The sequence below is a fragment of the Mus caroli genome, unplaced genomic scaffold, assembly GCF_978045245.1.
Source record: "Mus caroli unplaced genomic scaffold, Mus_caroli_1 scaffold_11, whole genome shotgun sequence".
In the NCBI taxonomy this organism is placed as follows: domain Eukaryota; kingdom Metazoa; phylum Chordata; class Mammalia; order Rodentia; family Muridae; genus Mus; species Mus caroli.
Window position 1 is genome coordinate 103158539 of NW_028227266.1, and position 14285 is coordinate 103172823.

Consider the following 14285-nt stretch of genomic DNA (forward strand, 5'->3'; position numbering starts at 1 on the left):
TGGCACAGAAAGGCCAATAATCCCAGTTACTCAGGAGTATGAGGCAGAAGGATTATAAATTTAAGGCCAATCAGGCTTACAGAGTAAGTTCAAGGTCAGCCTGGATAGCTAAGTGAGACCCTGTCTTCCTCCATAGAACATTGCCTCAAAGGGCTGGGGATCCAGCTCAGTGGTCGAATGTGTGCATAGCATACACAAGGCCCTGGGTTCACTCTCCAGCACTGAGAAGACAGTCTTCCCACAGGCCACACGCCCATCTCCCATCCCCATGTTGCTCCCCTTGAACCTGAATGGGGAGCCATAGTGAAGACCATCTTGAACACCTGTCTTCTGAAGAGGAGCCGTCAGAGTTTGGCTTGTCACCTGGCAGAGTCTGGATTTGAGAATGGACATTAGATACAAATGTATTTCTACTCTCTGTCCTAAGATCCAATTGCTCATCTGCTGCTTGTGATCCTATCAGTAAACAATGGAAAGATGGCATTTCCCCAGCAATAAGGTGAACTAGAAAAACCCTCGTGTGGCCCTAGATTTCCCTTTCTTTGCTTCCCTGGTCTCCTTTCCTTCTCTTCCTCACCCCTTCCTCCTCTTCCTCCTCCTGCACTCTTCTTCCTTCTTCACCACCTCCTCTTTCTCCTTCTCTGGTTGTTTTAGTTTTGAACACACTCTACCTTAACTTCCCAAGTAGCTGAGATTATAGTGTATGCCGACACACTGAGTCTAGATTTCATTTCCTACATCTATGCACATTAAATTGCCATGGAATCCTACCACATCTTTTGATTAAATTCAGATGCTTTCTATAAGATGTCAAATACATTGTTAACTAACACCAAGCACACCAGAGTTCAGGCTCCAAATTAGGCAGTTACTTGCTACCGAGTAAAGAAACTTTGGGCATCCATTTTCTTAATCTCAGAGGATACTGTATTAGTTTCCCATGGCTACTACAACAAATTCCTGACATCTTGGTGACTTAAAAACGATTGAAATTTGTTATCTTGTGGCTTGGGGTCCTAAGTAGCTAACATGTAGAAGATGGCAGGGCTGTCTGTCTTCTGGGGAGTCTTAGGGGGACAACGCATGCTCTGTGTTTTCTATTCCCTGAGGCTGCTTAGTTTGTGACTTGCTCCTGTTTGCAAACCCCAAAATAGCTGGTTGAACCTATTTTGTTGTTGACTATGGATACACTACAACTGTTCGGAAAAATCCAAGGTGATCTTTCTAGCTTAGGGTCACAAGACAACATTTACTATGTAGGCTTAATTGTCCTTTGCCGTATTCTCAATGAACTCAAGGGACAGGTGTTCTGAGAGGTGGTGTTGTCTGCCACAGTCACGGATGTCAAAGGGCTATTGAGGGGACTCAGCTTGGTGTTTTTATAGAGCACTTTGTGCTTGCTCAGCATGATGTAAGTGCTCCACAAGTCTTGGCCTTATTGAAGGGATTATTAGCTGTATCTTTTTCTCACTTCTAGACCGCCCTGCACACCGGGCAGCAGCCATGTTTCAAAATCCTAATTCCAACACACTCTCTCCACTTTCGATTTTACTCTGGGCCTTGCTTCTGCTCTCTTAATTTTTTTACTTTTTAAAAATTTAAAATTCTGTTCCTTAGCTTATTTTGCATGTACCTATGGGTATGTTGGAATGGTGGTAGCACAAGTCAAAGCAGGCATGTGGGAGCCATAGAGAAACTTGCCTAGCACTGGCTTCTTCCTCTACCACGTGAATGAGGTCCCGGGGAGCCAGCCCAGATCAGCAGGCTTGGCAGCAAGTGCCTTTATCTGCTAAGTCATCTCACTGGCCCTACCCTGTGTGTTCCATTACTATAATGTAACTGCAATTACCTGCCTTCCATCGAAAGGTGATTGTAGCAGTGAGTGGTCCGCAAACCAGCAACATTGGCACCACTTAAGAGCCCATTAGAAAAATGGACCCTGGGGCTTGGGGAATTCCTTAGGCAGTGAAGTGCTTGCTGTGAGACCATGAAGACCAGAGTTTGATTTCCAGCACTCATATAAAAAGCTAGGAGTTGCTGAGTATAGCATCTCCTATACTTGAAAGGCAGGGCCAGGTGAATCTTGTTAGCTCAGTGCCAATCAGGTCCACATACTGAGTTCCAGGCCAGCCAAAGCTGCATAGTGAGACCCTGCCTCAAACCAAGAAAGCATGCCAGTTGTGATTGAAAACATTTTATTTCTAATTTCTAATTCCAGTGCTGGAGCAGAGACAGCAGGATGGTTGGCCTCAGTGGCCAGGTTGGCCCCAATGGCTAGGTTGTCCAGCCTTGTAGGTGAACTTCAGGTCCTAGTGAGAAACCGTGTCTCAAAACAGCTCCTGAAAAACAATGTCCGAGATTGACTTCTGCCCTCCACATACTTTCACTCATGTGCAAATTCGGGTCCACACAAGGGCACACCCACACAAGGGCACACCCACACAAGTGCACACCAATACAAGGGCATGCCCATACAAGTTTGTTTGTTTAAGATATATATATGTATATATACCGAGACCTAAGTCTTCCCCATTCTTAAAAGACATGGGACCTCTCAGTCCTTGTCTCACCCTGGGAGATCCCTAATCGCTGAGGACACACAGACAGATGATCCAGAAATAGTGCTCATATTATGGAGAAGAAGAGAAAGCTTCAAGGCATGGTTGCCGTAGAGAGATTACTCGGCTGGAGAAGTCTTCGTGATAAATGATTGGTGAAGTTTCAATTACAAACGTAGCCTGTGAGGACATGCCGAGACAGGAGAGACAGGCGTTGGAAGTGGGGATCCTGAGCCAATAAAACCGATCTGGCTCCCTGCAGTGTGGTGGCAAAGGTGGAGAGACTCAGGAGGAATCGCCTGATGCTCGTGAGAGGGAGTGAACTGAGCAGGAGTGCCAGAGGCTAAGCACCAGGTCCCAGTTTCCCAGTAGATAGGAGCTTGTGACCACACCCCTAGTTCCTAGCAGTCAGGGCCCAGCCATTCTAATGATAGGCAGCAGCCATCAAGCCCTGGGCTAAAAAGCGCCAGTAAACCCAGTGTAAATAGCCATTTGTACCGCGGGGCACAGGAGAGAGGTACTCAACACAGCAGGTACTTGTCCTTTTTCAAGGGGCAGAAAACGGCTTTTCTATGATAGGATTCTTCATGTGAGATCTGCACATGCTTCCAGAATGCACTGTGGCTTGGGTCTCCCACTTCCTTTCCTTTCCTTTCCTTTCCTTTCCTTTCCTTTCCTTTCCTTTCCTTTCCTTTCCTTTCTTTTCCTTTCCTTTCCTTTCCTTTCCTTTCTTCCCTTCATCTCCTCCTCCTCCTCCTCCTCTTCCTCCTCCTCCTCTTTCTTAGACAGGGTCTCACTACCCCTGGCTGCCTAGAAGTTGTTATGTAGATCAGTCAGGCCTGAAATCTACCAGAGATCTACCTGCCTCTGCCTCCCAAGTGCTGGGATTAAAGGCAGGTGCTACCATGACTGACTAGCCCCACCCCCAGCCCTTTTTCTGAGACAGTGTCTTGCCATAACCCAGGCTGGTCTCACACTCAAGGCAATTGCCTCCTGGGTGCCAGCATCGTGTTGCTATGCTCAGCTTCTGAATTAGCTTTTATATGTCCTTTAAGAACCAGTATAAATGTTACCCTTTCTCAAAGCATTCCCTGGATCTCCCAAGAATGTCACTATCTTCTCTCTATTCGCCTCTGTGCTCAGGTGTTGTAACATAAAGCCACTGACTTACCTGCTTCATTCTCCAGGAAAATTGTGACCTCCTACAGGCTACCCTTGATTGCCCTGTAGACCCCAAATTGACTCCCAGAAATCACAAGTGCATAGTAGGTAGGTCCACAGCACATAGTAGGTCCCCAGCACATAGTAGGTCACTGTAAAGATTTGCAGCACTGTGTCTCATCAGTAAAGGAAGCCTAACAAGGCGGTCTTTGGACCATGACCACTACTAGCAACAGACCTCAGGAGCTTGTTGTATAGTTCCCAGCCCCACTCCACCCCGCTGTATCATAATTCCCACTTTCTGGGCTGGAGAGATGGCTCCGCAGTTAAGAGCCCTGACTACTTTTCTAGAGGTCATGAGTTCAATTCCCAGCAACCACATGGTGGCTCACAACCATCTGTCCTGAGGATCTGATGCTGTCTTCTGGTGTGTCTGAAGACAGCGACAGTCTACTCACATACCTGAAGTACATAAATACATCTTAAAAAAAAAAAAAGAATTCCCACTTTCCCAAATATTTTCAGGATGCCACAATTTTCAAAGCTCTGACTGGAACATGCCCTGCCATAATGAGCCCCAAGCTAGGGCTAGCAATAATGCCTCCAATGGCAGTCACCAGAGCCCTGAAACATCACGACAGTCTGAATAACTTTAATGCCTGGTGTCCTCATGTGATGCTGTCAGAAAAACAGATAGCTTGCAACATGAACAGCACCAGGCTTCCTTGCAGAGGTGACTCTGCTCTAGTCTTTGAAGATGGAGTGGTATCATTTGAAAACCCAAACAGTTTGCCAGTAGCTACCAGATTGCCAGGAAATTCTTTGTTTTAAAGGTATAATTAACTTTTCTGTCTGAAGGAGAATGCATGAAACAAACACATTTATAAAATACTGAGTAACAGGAGAGATTGGGGATTTCTCAGCCCAGTAAAAATAATGGAGCATTGAGAAGCTCAGTACAGCTCAAGGGACTGGGGACATAGTTGTCTCTGTGTCACCCTGGGTGCCCAGGTTTTGCCTTGGGCCCTTCTTAGGGCATCTGTGACTCAGCCCCAAGCAATCAGAGTGCTGTTGTCCAGCGTGGCAGGGACCTCTAGGGCTGTAAGTGACATGGTTGGCATGTCTTCTGATCTGCTAACATTCCTACCACTTACAATGTGGACCAAATCTTCACTACTCATAGATTCCAATTTTGTGAGTGTATTGTTTTGAGTGAGAGGATTCCCTCGTAGCCTTGTACATTTGAATACTTGGTCCCCAATTGGTGGTATTATTTGGGTAGTTTAGGAAGACTTGCCTTGCTAAAGGAAGTATGTCACTGGAGTGGGGAGGAGCTTTGAAGTTTAAAAGCTAGGCGCCATTCCTAGTTCACTCTCTGCTTCCTCCTTTTGGTTTAAATGTGGGCTCCCAGCTTCCAACTTCTGTTGCTACACCTATGCCACAGTGTTTCATTTTAGCAATAGAAGAGTTACTAATATAAGAGTACGTTCAGGCCAGGTAGGATGGCCCACACCTCTAGTTCCAGTGCTTAGGAGGCAGAAGCAGGCAGATCTCTGTGAGTTCGAGGCCAGCCTGGTCTACAGAGTGAGTGGCTGAGGTTAGTCTAAGCTACATGTTGAATCCCTGTCTCAAACAACAGCAAAAACAATGAGTACGTTCACGAAATAGTATTTACTTGTAATCCTCCAATAAATACTATGGCACCTCCACTGTTATTTGTGGTCATGTACTGAGAAAAATTTGAGTCATTCAACACGCACAGTCACAAGTTCTAAGGGGTTAAAGCACAGAGCTATTAAAGAGTAACAAAACAATTCCAGTATTACACAATGTCTTTCAGGTAAACAGAAAATATTTAATTAAAATATTTAATTATTTAATATTGTAATGAAACTTTCATGTCCAGTCTGACAAAATATGAATAAGAAAAAAAAATCACAGGACAATCTCACCCATTCCTGCAGAAGACAACAAGACAAATCTAGCAATGGGAACAAAACAGAAAAGTAGCAAAATCAATTTCCCCAAAACGACAAGGATAGCCGGGCAGTGGTGGTGCATACCTTTAATCCCAGCACTTGGGAGGCAGAAACAGGCGAATTTCTGAGTTCGAGACCAGCCTGGTCTACAAAGTGAGTTCCAGGACAGCCAAGGCTACACAGAGAAACCCTGTCTTGAAAAACAAAAACAAAAACAAACAAACAAACAAACAAAAAGATGACAAGGATAGCAACATACAAGATCTCCTACTGGAGCTCCCCTACTTAATTAACCATTGTGATCATCTCAGTAGGAAAAAAAAGACTTTGATGAGCCTCAGAAATATTCCTAATTTTTTTAAGATAAAAGGGAAACTCCTTTTATAGTATCAAGTATAGAAAAAAAATTTTTAGGTTTACAGGCCTGGTGATGCACACCTGTAAGCCCAACACTTATGCTTGCTGAGGCAGGAGGATTTTGAGTTCCAACACAGTGTGGACTGTATGGTGAGGCCCATTTAAAAAAAAACATACAGAAAGCCTGTTTGTTTCCTAATAAGAAAGGGTTTGGGTTTGGACTGGAGAGAAGGTGGGGAGGATCTCAAAGGAGTTGGGAGAGGGGAACCTTAATCAGAATATATCATATGAAAAAGATCTATTTTCAATAAGATAAAAATAGAAAAACAAAATAGAAGGTCTGTGGCTGTGGCTCAATTGGGAGAGTACTTGCCTAGCATTTACAAGGTCCTGAGTTTGGTCCCCATCATCCTGTAAACTGGATGTGGTGATGCACATCTGTAAAGCCAGCACTCGTAAGGCAGAGGCAGGAAAGAAGTTCAAAGTTATCCTGTAGTTGAAGCCCCCAAGAGCCAGAGAAAAGAAAAACAGATACTAGCCCTGGGAGCAGAGCAATGTCCTTAAATACATATGAACACATCTCCCTGGCCACTCACTCCTTGCTTACTAAGCTTTCCCAGAGACTTTGAAGGAAGGACAGAGAGGCCGCTATGTGGTTTAGTCTCTGTCAAAGTGCTTACAACCTTTGCTCACCTGGACCACCTTAAGAATCCCACCTTAAGGTTTTAAAATAACCAAGAAATGATGCTACCATATATAAGAGACAAAGCAGAAACATCTCACATAAAAAGCCTTTGTAAAAAGCTGTTTCAAACAGGAGCTCATCTTAGCCTGTACATGTGCAGCCAAATTGCTTTCCTGAGGTCTCAGTGTCTCTGGTCTCTTTGGTCAGAATCTCTCTCTCTCTCTCTCTCTCTCTCTCTCTCTCTCACACACACACACACACACACACACACACACACACACACACAGAGAGAGAGAGAAAGAGAGAGAGAGAGAGAGCACACTATAGATAGATGCATGGGTGATTCATAGATAGATGATAGATAGATATAGAGATATATATAGAGAGATGATAGATGATAGACATATATAGAGAGATGATAGATAGATAGATAGATAGATAGATAGATAGATAGATAGATAGATAGATGATAGATAGATAGAGTCAGACAGACAGATAGAGAATAAATTAACCTAATGAGATCTCTCTCTTCAAAGCCCCAGTGATGAAAATCTTGGGACCAGAAGGTTGTCAAACTCTTGTGATTTGCCAATTCATAGGTTGAGGTAAATTTAGGAAGCCAACTCCTGTGAATAACAGCAGTTGAGTGTATTTAGATGATCACCTAAGAGACATAGGTTATGGGTATTTTAACTTTGTCCTTTTCTTTTGAAGGCCTTGCCGAATAAATAAGGGATTCTATCATCCACTTTTTTTCTTGAATGGGCTGGGAGGGGATGGAGGGGGGGGGGACTGCATTCCCAAGGGAGTGTTCCCTGTGTGTGGTTATTTAGTTTTGCACCACTGAGAAGAGCTGGTTCATAAACATCTTTATCCTGAGCCAGGGATGAATCTGGGGGGTGGAGGCTCTAGTTAGAGTCCTAGCCAAGTGTCCTTGGAAAGTTCACCATTCCTTTGGCTGAAGAGCAGACCAGAGATGCCAGAGATAAAGCCACTGGAGTGAGAACGTGGTCCTTGCCTGGAAGAGCCTAAAGGCATGAGCAAGACAGAAGCATAAACAGTACTCCCTACTCTGTAGCCACAGCTATATTTAAACAGTCACAGGAGGGGCAGTGGGAAATGGCGAAAGAAATACCTGGCTTTACCGAAGGGTCAATGGGGGAAGATCACTTAAGTTCAATCCTGAAGCAGGAAAGGAATTCTAACTCTCAAACTGAGAGACAGTCAACTTACAGGCAAAGAGAAGCGGATTAGTGGAAGCATGATGGTGTACCCCGGTGTCTGTGTATATGCATGCGGTGTGGCATGCATGTGGTATGGTACGCATAGTACATTGTGTGTGTGTGTGTGTGTGTGTGTGTGTTTGTGCCTGCCTGTAGAGGTCAGAGGTCATTCCTCTGGATCCACCTATCCAGTTTTTGTTTTTAAACATGTATTTATTTTTATTTTATGTGTATAGCCATTTTGTCTGTGCACCATGTGCATGCAGTGCCCATGGAAGCCAGAAGAGGGCACCAGATCCTCTGTAACTGGAGTTACCGACAGTCCGTGGGCCAATGTGAGTGCTGCAAATAGAACCTGGGTTATCCCAAAGAGCAGCAAGTGCTCTTAACTGCCAAGTCACCTCTCCAGGACACCCACCTTGTTTTCCAGATTGCATCTTTCACTAGGACCTGAGGCTCATTAGTTATTCCCAGCTGTCCAGCCAGTGAGGCCCAGGGGTCTTCATCTCTCATCCTAGTGCTTGGATTAGAAGTATATACCACTGTGCTTGGCTGGCTGGCTTGCTTTGTCTCTTTGTTTCTTTGTTTTTTGCTTCATTTCTCTCTCTCTCTCTCTCTCTCTCTCTCTCTCTCTCTCTCTCTCTCTCTTTCTCTCTCTCTCTCTTTCTCTCTCTCTCTTTCTCTCCTTTTCTTCCTCCCTCCCTACTTCCCTCCCCTCTCTTTCTTTTTTTCTATCTTTTACAGAATATTTAAAAAATATTCCAGATAAAGGAACAGAATTTTTTAAAAAAATTTTATTTTGAAGCTTTCAATTCTAGCCACTTTAAACGCTACCAAATATTAGATGAGAAAAAAAGAGGGGTGCTAGGGGTAGAAAAATCCATACAAATAAAAGTCCTACTTTACGAAGGGGTTATTAGATGCTCTTACATGAAGAGGCTGCATCGAGTTGCCATACCGGTTCTGCATGTTTACAGCTAATTTCTCTGCCTTTCTGGCTGGTGACTGGTAACAAACAATGTCTCTGGAACAGTGGGTGGACCCCACTTCAGTGTGCATGCAGAAGGCATGCAGAGCCATCTACTGCGGAAGGTGGTCAGAGAATGGGAGCTTTGGGGTGAGGGAGGAGAGCAGCAGTTGCTTTGTGCTGGGATGGCTACTAGATTCAGAATGTGGCCGATAACACGAAGTTCCTGTCCACCTTGCCTCCAAGTCCTGAGATCTCAGGGCTCGCTGACAGCCTAATGATGGTGGTAGCCTTCATTTACCAATCCAATCATTTTGGAAAAGCAAAGAACACAACTGTTTGTCTAGGTTCTTGGGTCTTCTCCAGGAAACCTTCTCTCCCTTCCTTCAAGGCTTATTGTAGCCTAGATACTGGCTTTAAATTACCCCCTTGAGAATGGCGCCAGCTACCTTCTCCCACGCTATATTTTGCAATGAGCCTTGTTATTTCACACACGTTATTTTCTCCTCCATGCCTTAAAATGCTAGCTAGCACCCAGCTCAATGCCGGGCAGAGATAGTGAAAGGGAATGGACACCCTTGAGTTGTCTGTGACTGTACAAGAAATATCTCCAGCGGGTCATCTCACTGCTCTTATTTCACACTGTAAGAGTAAAAGAGAGTGGGCTGAGCCTTGCTCAGCTGTGCAAGGCTAGACTCACAACTGAAAATGTAAGAGAAAAGGTTGGGGAAGCAGAGTTTTTTATCAGGTTCAAGAAGTTTTCTTCTAGTCTTTTGTTGGTTTGTAGTTTTAAAAAAATTGTATCCCCACCCCCATCTCCCCATCTCTCTGGTGTGTGTGTGTGTGTGTGTGTGTGTGTATACCACAGTGCATGTGGAGAGGCCAGAGGACCACCATTGGTGTTGCTCTCTACTTTCCATCTTGTGTGAGGCAGAGGCTCTCTGTGAACATGGGGATGTATGCTCAAGGCTAGCTTTGAGTTTCTGGGGATTCTATTGTCTTTGTGTCCGATTTCATCTTGGGAGCATGGAGACTTCAGACACTTGGCTTCACATGGGCTCTAGGGATTTGAACTCAGGTCCTCATGCTTGTGCAACAAGCACATTAACCACTAAACATTCTCTCTAGACTTTGCTCTTTTGTTTTTGTTTTTGTTTTGGCGACAGGGTTTCTCTGTGTAGCCTTGGCTGTCCTGGAACTCACTCTGTAGACCAAGCTGGACTCAAACTCATAGAGATCCATCTGCCTCTGCCTCTCAAGTGCTGGGATTAAAGGCGTGTGCCACCACCTCGAATCTCCCTCTTTTTAAAAATCACACATATCTCTAAGGTTCATCCAAGTTCCCTTTTAGTTTACTTAGATGAAACATGGTAGATTAAAGTCAAGAAATACACTTAGCAATTTTGCATCTATGGTAACAGGTGAAAGTATCCCGTGACTCTTCTTACTCATCTTTTATCAGATTGGACACTGAACTTGTTACTGTCTGTTTACCTGAGTTGGAATGAGGCTGGAATTGTCTGGTTCATGACTGCTTAGTACAGTTTGCTATTTATTTAAGATGTTTTCATTGTCTGTAGGTTAAATACGATTTTTTTTAAAGATTTGTTTTATTTTATGTGTATGAGTGTTTTGCCTGCATGATGTATGTCTGTGTCCTGTGTGCGTGTCTGGTGCCCAGGCCTGAGGGGGTCATTGGGTTCCCTAGAACATCAAGCTTTATACATGTCTTTTAAAATATTCATTTTATTCTATGGGTATAGGTATGGGCCTGAGTGTATGTTTGTGTACCGTGTGCAGGCAGGAGCCCACAGAGATTGGAAGATATGTCAACTTTCCCAGAACTGGAGTGACAGGTGTTGGGAGCCATCATGTGGGTGCTGGGAACCAAACCCACATCCTTGCAAGAGGAATGCTCTTATTGTCAACATAGGGCTTCAACACAGTGACTCTCAACCAGTGGGTCTCGACCCCTTCGGGAGCTGAATGATATTTTTACAGGGGTAGCCTAAGACCATTAGAAAACACAGCTATTTACATTACAATAGATAATAGTAGGGAAACTAAAGTTATGAAGTAGCGATGAAAATCATTTTATGGTTGTGAGGGTCATCACAACATGAAGAACTATATTAAAGGCTTGCTCATTAGGAAGGCTGAGAACCACTGCTGTGGTGCTTACTGTCAATGGTCATTGGTGCTTACCTTACAGTCTGAGATGGCCCCAGGCCCCTGCTTGGAAGTTCTTGTTTCCTGAGACAGTTTCTCTGTGTAGCCCTGGCTGTCCTAGAACTCACTCTGTAGACCAGGCTGGCCTTGAACTTACAGAGATGCATATACATCTTCCTCCTGAGTGCTGGGATTAAAGGCATGCACCACCACTACCCTGCTAGCTTCTGTTGTTTTCATTGGAATTACATTTTTTCTAGAAGTTTCTGTATATTTATTGCCATCAGATCGTCCTGCCGTGTTAGTGCCCTTTAAGACTAGACACCAACCTTGCCGCGCTTTGCTTCTCTGTCCTGGGAAGGACTTGGTTGTTTTGCTTTTTCTTGCTGTTAGCAGTTTGTCTTTTCGTCAGCATGTGTTGTATGTATCTGTATACATGTATGTGTATTTTATGTCAATTCCCACTCATCTTTATTTTTCCATTTAATCACTTTCTCTGGGTCTACACAATTCGTCTTTTCTTAACATCCCCAGCATGCATCTGCGATGGTGTGTATATGCTCAGCCCAGGGAGTTGACACTATTAGAAGGTATGGCCCTGTTGGAGTAGGTATATCACTGTGGGCATGGGCTTTAAGACCCTCACCCTAGCTGCCTGGAAGCTAGTATCCTGCCAGTAGGGTTCAGATAAAGATGTAGAACTCTCAGATCTTTCTGCACCATGCCTGCCTGGATGCTGCCATGTTCCTGCCTTGATTATAATAACTGAATCTCTGAACCTGTAAGCCAGCCCCAAATAAATGTTGTCCTTATAGGAGTTGTCTTGGTCATGGTGTCTGTTCACAGCAGTAAAACCCTAGGATAGATTTGTGTCAGTTAGGGTTGTGGCAGGAAGTAGATGACATATTCAAAGACAGGTCCGTGAAAGTTTAACTCAGAGAGTATTTGCATAGTGTTCCAGGCCTAAAGACACCCAGGAGAACTGGAGAATACAGATGTCGCAGCAACAGAAGCTACTGATGTGCCTGCATTGTGAAGGGAAGATAGACTTTTTCTAAGTGCCTCTGAAGAGCTGTCACCTTGGATGGGCTGATCTAGAAAAGACAGTGCCTTCCCAACGTCCATGGCAAATACAAGGGACGGAGAATGTCTCGTTGGTGCTGCAGGTCAGAGGACAACTTCTGGGATGTCAGTTCTTTGCTTCAACCTCGTGTCCTGGGGACGGGAAGAAGGCGGTTTCCTCAGCTGCTGATTACTTAGCTGCTGAGCCATCTGGGTGACCCTAGGAATTGCTTTCCTTCTGAAACATGAACACCACTAAACGTTTTCTGCAGTGACAGTCTGTCAGCACATCTACTGGATGTTTGAAAATGTTGTCGTTTATTCTGCTTCTTTAAAAACCATTTTGCTTACCTGAATGTAATTCTTGGTGAACACTCCTTCCTTAAGGAAATTGTTTTCCCTTCTCTTCATTATCAAGATTTTAAAGTATGATTTTCCTAATAATATCTAAGAGGTTGGATAAGGTGTCATTGGAGCATAATTTTTGTAGCTGAAACTATATTGGATGTATATATTTTTTTAATTTTAGAATTTTTTTTTTAATTTTTTTGAGACAGGGTTTTGCTCTATAAAAACCTTGGCTTCCTTAGAATTAGCTGTGTAGACCAGGCTGGCTTTGAACTCCTGAGTGCTGGGATTAAAGGTGTGCACTACCACTGCCTGGTAAGATTTACTTATTTGTTTTATATGTTTCTCAGTATATGTGGGTGGCATGTGGATGCAGGTGCCTGAGGAGGTCAGAAAATGGTATTGGGTACCCAGGAACTGGAGTTACAGGTGACTGTGAGTCACCACGTGGATGCTGAGAACTGAGCCCAGGTCCTCTGCAAGAAGAGCCAATGCTCTTAACCACCAAGCCAGCTCTCTGGCTTCCATGAGATTTCTTTTAGTAACTCAAAAGTAATCAGATATTCACGATATCCTATGCTTCACCATGATTGTTCATCCCTGCTTGAATCAGGCTTTCGGGGAATCTTAGCGCTAGGCTGAGAGGTTTGCTATTAGGTGTTCTACCTCAGTGGGGTCACAAGTCTCTCACCTGTCCTTTGGGGGGAAAAACAAAAACAAAAACAAAAATCATTTGTCTAGACAAATGACTTTAAGGGTTAACTTTAATAGTAATAGTTCGTTTACTTCTTTTCACTTTTGTTGTTTGTCCTTGATGGTTTTACGAGCTTACCAATGTACTTAAAAGATGCTTTGGATTTAGAGTGTATCACTCATTGAGAGTATTAGATAACGGGCTCATTCCAACCACTGTCAAACACAAAGATGGTCTCTGTGTTTTCCTTTCACACATCTCTTACTGAATACACTTAGGAGGACGGGAAGTGCCTTTCTTGAGGGATATGAGCCAGTAGGATTTCGTATGTGCACGTGTGAGTATCGCCATTATCTAAACACAAACTATCTTCCTTGTCTCTAAAAGAAACAGTCTCCATCCAGGAGTCTCTTTGCTTTATTCCCATCTCTGATCCCTGCCAATACTGTAGCTTTGCCATTTCTGATCACTTTATATAAATAGAAGAATATGTTATGAGGTCACTTATGGCTAGCTTTTCATTTAGCACAGTGTCATAGTTCACTTCTGTTGTAGCACATATCTTTTTTTTTGGCTAAGTACTTTCCATGGTGTAAAGATATGCAATTTTTGCTTATTCGTTTATCAATTAATCAACATTGGGATTTCTTTTTCTACTTTTGGTTACTCTAAGTATTTGAATACAGGTGTATACTTGTGGGGACAACTTATTCAGGTTTCTTGGGTATGTCTTGGAGCGGAATTGCTCACTGAGGTGTAGGGAGTCCTATGAGAGTGTCCCATGCTGTTAACACAAGGATCTGATACTCCAAAAGTGGACTGTTTCCAGGATCTAGTTGGGTGCTGATCTGGCGTTGACCACTTCAGTGTTTCTGTTCTTTTTCTCCATTTGAGCTTGCTTCTGATGTCGGAGCCTGCAGCTCCCTCTGGTGGGAACCTTGCTGTCGCACCCTGCAGTCCTCATCTTGTTTGTTGCTTCTTCCTGGAAGCTTCTCCTCCCACACCCCAGGGTGGGGCAGGCTCCTGCTTCTGTTTAGCATCCTCCTTGTCTCCTCTGAGTTCTTTCTTTTTGTAACTTGAAG